Here is a 7,562-nt window from a genome sequence, read left to right on the forward strand (position 1 = left end):
ATATTCAGTTCAGTTCAGTTCAGCTCCAATAAGTTCAGTTTAATTCAATCAATTCAGTTCAGTTCACTCAATTAGAACAAGCCCTTAGTTGTTTAAAATAGTTAATAAATTAAAGACTACATCACCAGTTCACCGCATATTGATCGTTTTATTCCTCAGCAATTGCAGGGTCGTACTCCGCAACTTTTGCCCGGCCCCTTGATAAATGATACTGGTAAACCTTTTATTTATTTATTTATTTTTTTTCCTTTTTAATTTTTTTTTTTTTATATCAACGCCTAATATTAACTCATGTTTGATGTTTAGGGTTTGCTCATTTCATTCTACTATGAAGGATTTCGGTCTATTCTCCAATCTTTAAAAAATCTTGATTTTGATGTTTAATTTTTTTGTTCGATTTGGTCTATTGGAAAATTGCGGTCCAAAGGCCAATGACTCGGTTTTTTGAAAAATTTAATACCTGAAAGTAAGAAAAATGAATATGTTTTGTTTAACAATTACTCTACGTGTATATAGGAATTAGAGAATATAGCAATTACTAACAATTTTGTGAAAAAAAATACTAATTTTGTTTTTTAGTTTACAATCACAAAACGATCCTAACCATTCCAAAATCAAACTGAACTTGAAAAATGTGAATGTTAACTACTGTGGTTTTTTTTTTTTTTTTACTCCGTACTAACTAGCTTTTTATTGGTTAAAGTAAAAGAGTGTGAATATGTGTTTGAATTATCCCGCATAAAAAATATCTTTTATGGTTCACCTACACCAAAAAAGTACAATAATTAAAGGAGTAGTGTTTTTTCCACTGCGTAATACATTTTATTCAGAACTCCATATCATAAGTAATTAACTGCTTAAGTTCATTTAATCGCAAAAATCATGCATATATGCAAGAATTTAATTTCTTATCCTTAGAAAGTAATTAAAGAATTACTTTTTGAAAATAAATCGCAACCACCAGCAGAGGATAGTTTGTTCAATTTAGTCTCCTTTTATCGCGTATATTAGTTGTTAACTTGTTATATATAGAAGTTATATCGCAGTAAGTTACAACTATATAAAGCGAAGAAATTATTAAAGGAGACATCAATGGACAGTATTATTGGTGCTGTGGAAAGGAAAAGCATATTATATTTATTTCTATTACTACTATTATGTTTGAAAATGAAATGTCATTTAAAGTTTCAAAATTCTACAACAGTAATCATTTTTTTAAAAAAAGTTAAATATATGTTCAATAGGATTTTTATCAAAATGGCTAATTCAACAAAATTATTTACCAAAACGACTATTTATAAATTTTAATTCCAAAACTAGCTACACTATTAACTTAGAAAGAAATTAATTTTTTTTTTTTTTTTGGAAACAAGAAAGAAATTAATTACTCCATACTTTTATTTTCACTTTGAACTGATCCGGTTCTTTTTAATAAAATAAATAAATAAAATAGATTTTTTTAATTGGAAGATTTAGAAGCCATATACTAATATATGTAAACGGTAGCTCATAAGAAACTCTAATTTCAAGATCAAATAAATAAATAAATAAATAAATCTAGATCATAATCATCATATCACAAAAATTTGGAAGTTCAAGTAATATTTCTCTATTCACACAACCACAAATTTATACGACAATAAGGGATTTTAAGATATTGTTCATCTTTTTTTTTTTTTTTTTATGTTTGCTAATTATATACTATCTCCTAATGCCGGCTAATTTTGAATATTGTTCAGTTTAATGTGTATAATAAAAACAAACTTGCATATATTTATGTGATATGTTATGGCAAACAATAATAATGAATATGTTTGAAGAACAATCTGCTTCTTGATTGCTTGATCTGGTAAGTCAATCTTGCTCCTCTAATTTGAATATGGCTCATCTTATCTCGTATACAATGCTAATGAGGTTCCTAATTCCTATGCTCAATAATGAGATAATAACTACTCGTAATATATTTTGTTGTAAGTGCACAAGATATGAAGATAATTTGTTCCAGCCCAAAAAAAAAAAAAAAAATATTTTTAAAAAAATAAAAAAAAAAATAGAAAAAAACAAAAAACAAAAAACAAAAACAAAACCCAAAAAACTGAACCTAACAGGTTCAAACGAAAAAACAAAGAAAATTAATAATTTCCTTCTAAATCACCAACTTAGCTAGTTTTGAAATTAAAACTTATAATTAGCCGTTTTGGTAAATACTTTTGTTAAATTAGCTATTTTGGTAAAAGATCCTCTTCAATACTCCGTATTATTCTATTTTTATCCCTGAATAATACGGAGTATTTTAGCTTATTATTCAATTTTTACAAGTAGTAATATACTAATATACTATAACCGCTAAAAGTATGTAATTTTAATACGATTATTGTTTTGTTGATTCATTATTTCAAACGACTAATGTAAAATTTTCACTAATTATTAGTTAAGAAGTTCTTTCCTAATTTAATCTCATTTTTGCTGTTTGTTTTTGGCTCCAAATGAAAATGGAAATACTGAGACTTAGAGATCGATGATATGATATTTAGGACAATGGACATCGACTAGGATAGCCAACAAAAAGCACTCACTTAAAAATTAATGGGTTTTTTTTTTTTTTTTTTCTCAATAATGTCTTCCTATATTGGGGATGTTCCGGGGAGAGTAAATGGAAGAACATTGCACAATTTGGGGAACGAAGAGTATTCTAATCTACTTGATAACTTAAAGTTTTTAGAATGATTCTCCCACCATTACTAGTTGAACTACTCCAATCGATTGCTGGGCATTTTTAAGAAATTTAGTTATCACTTATCGTATCACACAACTATCATTTTAAGAAATAAGGAGTACCTTATGATTTTTAAATTTTACCTTTTCGATCAGTAAGCTACATTATCGTCATTGTTAACTTAGGCATCGCTAAGGGTATGTGCTATTGGTGGGAAACTCGTGGTTGTTTGAAATTTGTTCGTATGGGTTCGTTCCCACAGGGTTTTGTACTTTTTAGCGGATATCGTTTTATAATGGTTTCCTAATAAACGAGTGTGTGCTATTGGCTATACTAGTTTGATCAATAAGCTACATAATAATTGTTAAATATATTTATTTAAGGTTATACTAAAGCATTGTTACGTATGCCAGTCAAACTATTACGAGTATTTAAGAATTATTGCAAAGTATCTACTTAAATCCCTCTATTTTGTAAACATTGTCCCATTATATTTTTTGCGCCAAGTTTAAAAAATCTCATCCATTAATTATATATATCACTAATTTATAAATAAAAGGAATGTTGTCACAATATAGATTTCCAAGAAAACTCGAGCTAAATTCACATCAAATTCGAGCCAATCTCAAGAATTGTAACTCCTGAGTTTACAATTTGAATTAAGACTCTTATCTCCATTAATCTTGCTATTAACAATTACATATCTTATGTGATGGATTTTTTAACAACAAAATTGGAAGGTTTTAAATTCTTGGTAGAAAGTTTTAATTTTGTAGGATCCAAAATATGGCAACCTAGAAGAAAAAAAGTCATACTTTCCTTAGTCATCACATAATCTTAACTAACTTTCACTAGCCCCAAAAAAATGAAATATTCTAAGGTGCACTTGTTTAGAATATTACAGAAAGAGGTAAGAGGAGGGGGTATGAGATTCACATTTTTATGTGTGGCCTGTCCCACCTTTTCAACTTGCATGCTAGTATGCTACCAGTACTTCCGTGCATTTTATGCAGCATCTACCAAGTATACTGTAAAATAAATCAACACTATCCCATTAAAGTATGTTACACAAGTAATGCCTTTATAGCAAGGTGAAAGTATTTAGCTAAAACTAATACGAAGTATAAATTACACAAATGATTAACATAAAATAATGGTAACTTGGTAAAGTTCAACAATGAAGTATTTATCGGGTGCTTTCACCCAATATCTAAAATATAAGACCAGTAAGGATCGATAATGAAATCTTGATTCTAAAGTATCCATACTACATGGCATTTGATCACAAGATCAACATCTAGTTACAAAACTAAGCTAAGAACTACTACATAATAAAAAATACGATTTTTATCATCAGACACAAAATTAATGCATGTTTTATATACTTTGTACATCACTTGCATTGAGAATTTGAGATAGAGCTAATGACTAATACTTTGGAAATTACATAGGTGAGGTTTGGGATGGCATTGGTTATGCACGTTAATACGTTATTAAGAATTGAGAATTTGTTCTTCATTTAGGGGTGCTTTTAGTTAATTATTTTAAATATACAAGCTAAGCTACACACGAAAATTCGTGTGTGTAAATATATCAGGCTCGATTCTTTGTTTTTTCTTTTCAATGGAAGGTTTTTTTTTTTTTTTTTTCTTCAGATGGTAGTTTTTTTTAGGTGGTAGTTTTTTTGTTTTTTTTTTTTTTTTTTTTTTTTTAAGAATTGTAGTTTTTTTAAAAAAATAAAACAAAAAATTGAGAAGGGTATTTTGGGAAAGTGATATTTATCACCCAAAACCCCCTTTCACTTTATATATAGGATAAATGATACCATAAAAGATATTTTAGTTATTGAGGGGCTTATGCATGACAAATTGACAATGGCAGAATGGCTAGTGTGATAACCGGTCCTCCCCCTGCAATATTCGCGGTGGAGAAAGGGATGGTCAAATAGAATTCTATGAACACACATTAATCAAAGATAAACCATGGAATGTTCTTTGTGCTCGAAGACATATTCTATTTATTTATTATATTTTATTTGTAAGTTTTTTTTGTCCATTATCAACATGTAACATGCCCTTTTAATTTGGTAAAAGTAAAATGCAATATTATTTCATCAAAGATCACAAAACATGCATTTGATGCATAGGAATTTAGGTAGGAGAAATCAACTAAATTATACAGAGTTCTCGTAATAGAGTGGCGATTAGGGTTGTACTTAGTAGGAAGGACTGCGTGTTCGATTAATTCCCACAATAACAATTGGAAAGAGAATGAAGCCTAACCACTCAGAATATAATGCATATTATTATTGATTACTTGAGCAAATAACATGCCAATGCACCTAATAAATACCCTGCAGCATAGATATGACCTAGAAGACACCTTTTACCCACACTTTAATTTTGAAAATTTTCAATGGGTATTTTAATGGGACGTATAAATTAAGACGGTAAAAAATTATAGAATGGAACAATTATGTACACCACTAGATGGTAGTATAGTACAATTATGTCCTCCGATAAAAAGGAGAAAGGGGTTGGAAAAAAAGACAAGTAACTAGTAGTGTCAAGTGTGAGGTAAGAGAGTGTGTGAGTGAGATTGAAAGAGAGAAAGATATTCGGATGAGCCAACAAAAAAATGATGATGAAGAAACTTTATTTTTATTTTTATAGCAAAAGCCTGTTAAAACAAACACCTTTCTGTCATTCTTTTTAGCTTGAGTCTTGAGAAGATCTTCCCTTCAAATTTTGATTGGATCATTATTCATCCCATCTCATGGTACAAATGCAAAGGACGACTATATGGTTTTTCTTTTTTTTCTTAAACACAATTTCTTATTTCCATTTATCCAATGACAGTGACAAACGTTTCGGTTAAGGCATGGACCACGTGTCACTTCTTATTTTATTTAAAAAAAAAGAAGGTGATTTGTTTGGCCAAGGGTTTTATGGTTCGATGGTCCAAGCCTCTTTTTTAAGCTAAGCCCATGATGGTGAGACCAGTGGATGTTATTGGCTTGAATTTCTTTTTTGGGAATTGGCAGCCAGCCTAGCAAGAATGTTGGAAACCCTTTTTTTTTTTTTTTTAAAGAATTTTGATTTTAAGTTTTAACTCTCCACTTGTCTACGTCACAAAGAAACTCATATTTTCTATGGAGAAATTCTTAATCACATTATTTTCTCTAAACAAACATTCTATTCAATTATAAAATATACTTAGTAATTAAAGCAGCTTATAAATCCGCCTTTTAAATTTATGCATTTTATAAAATACTACTACAAATATTGATTTGATGACAAAAAACGTGCATGAATTGATGGATTTATAATTATTATTCTCATTTTTTTCGTTGTTAGCTTGTTATATTTACTCCTTATAGTTACATTTGTCATTTTCCTTTTTATTATTATTCCAATAAATTCAATACGGAGTATTTAACATACTTGTATAAGATATCTTTTGACCATCTATTATGACGTACTTTTATGTGAGGAAACGTATAATTGAGTTAAATTTTGTTAAATTTGTCTTAAATGGCGTAAATCTTCAGTATAACAATTTTCATAATTTCTGGTATATAAAATAATTAACATGCTCACTAATTAACCTACCTTGATTGTACTCTAGAATTTCTCACAACTAACACACATAACCTATTCCTCACTTAATTTTTTTCCCTTTCTCCTCCCACCCCAACAAGTTTTCGAGCCGTGCCCAGTTAATTCCCCAGATAAACAAAAAACAAAATTTGTTTATCTGGGGGTACAATTGTCTTTTTAAGTACCAATGGAGGGGTACATACGTCTTTTTATGTACTAGTTGGGGAGTACATATGCAATTTCCTCACCAAACAGTAAATGCAAGTTGCAAACAGTAATTGAACAGCTCACCAAAAGTATTGAATAAATGACCACACTTTTTCAATATATTTACAGAATTGCCACCAGATTAACAAAAATTCGTTTATCCGACAAATAAACTTGTATTTGCCCTAAGTTTTCTATCTAGTTGGTTAATATGATTATTATATGTGTGCATAGTTAAGGGTTAGGGATTTTATGATAAAATCCATCCACAAAAAATTATTCGTATGATAAGTAGAATCCTTGTGCTTCATACTCATATCCTTTTCAAGGAAATCATTTTCATGTCTATCCTTGTTATGTGGTTTTTGGAGTCCAGGAAATTGATACCTTTTCTTACTCCTTTATGGTGATTTGACTTGTTCCTATAATCTCCTTTTGTTTATTAAATTTTAAATTAATGAATATTTTACTGACGAAAATTTTCATTTGGAGAGAAGTATGTACGTACACTATGCTTGTAACAATATATAAGGATTATAAGGGTGCATTATTTATATCTAAATTTATTAGATCTGACTTGTACTAGATAGTCAACTTGATTATACTAAATCAGCCATTAAACTTATTGTTGTATGATGAAGAGAATGTAGCCTTAATATAGTTTATGTGGTTTGCAATACACAACATTATATTTGATTTGTTCTCTTAAATAATACGAAGTATAGAATGAATTAAGCTTTAATTATAATAAACTAGAATTGTTTTATAAAAAATCAAAATCAAATTTAAAATCATGATAGTAACAACTTAATTTTCTTTATGAATAAATAGTTATATATCAAAGCTAATTTTCTATATATATATATATATATATATATATATATATATATATATATATATATATATATATATATATATATATATATATATATATATATAAATGAATAAAAATTTCCAACAAATTAAAATTTAAAAAAAAAAAAAAACTAATTAAAGTCATTGATGAGTTACATACTAGCTACTAGGAGTACATACTCTCT

The sequence above is a fragment of the Chenopodium album genome, chromosome 12 (assembly GCF_948465745.1).
Source record: "Chenopodium album chromosome 12, dcCheAlbu1.1, whole genome shotgun sequence".
NCBI classification, from domain to species: Eukaryota; Viridiplantae; Streptophyta; class Magnoliopsida; order Caryophyllales; family Amaranthaceae; genus Chenopodium; species Chenopodium album.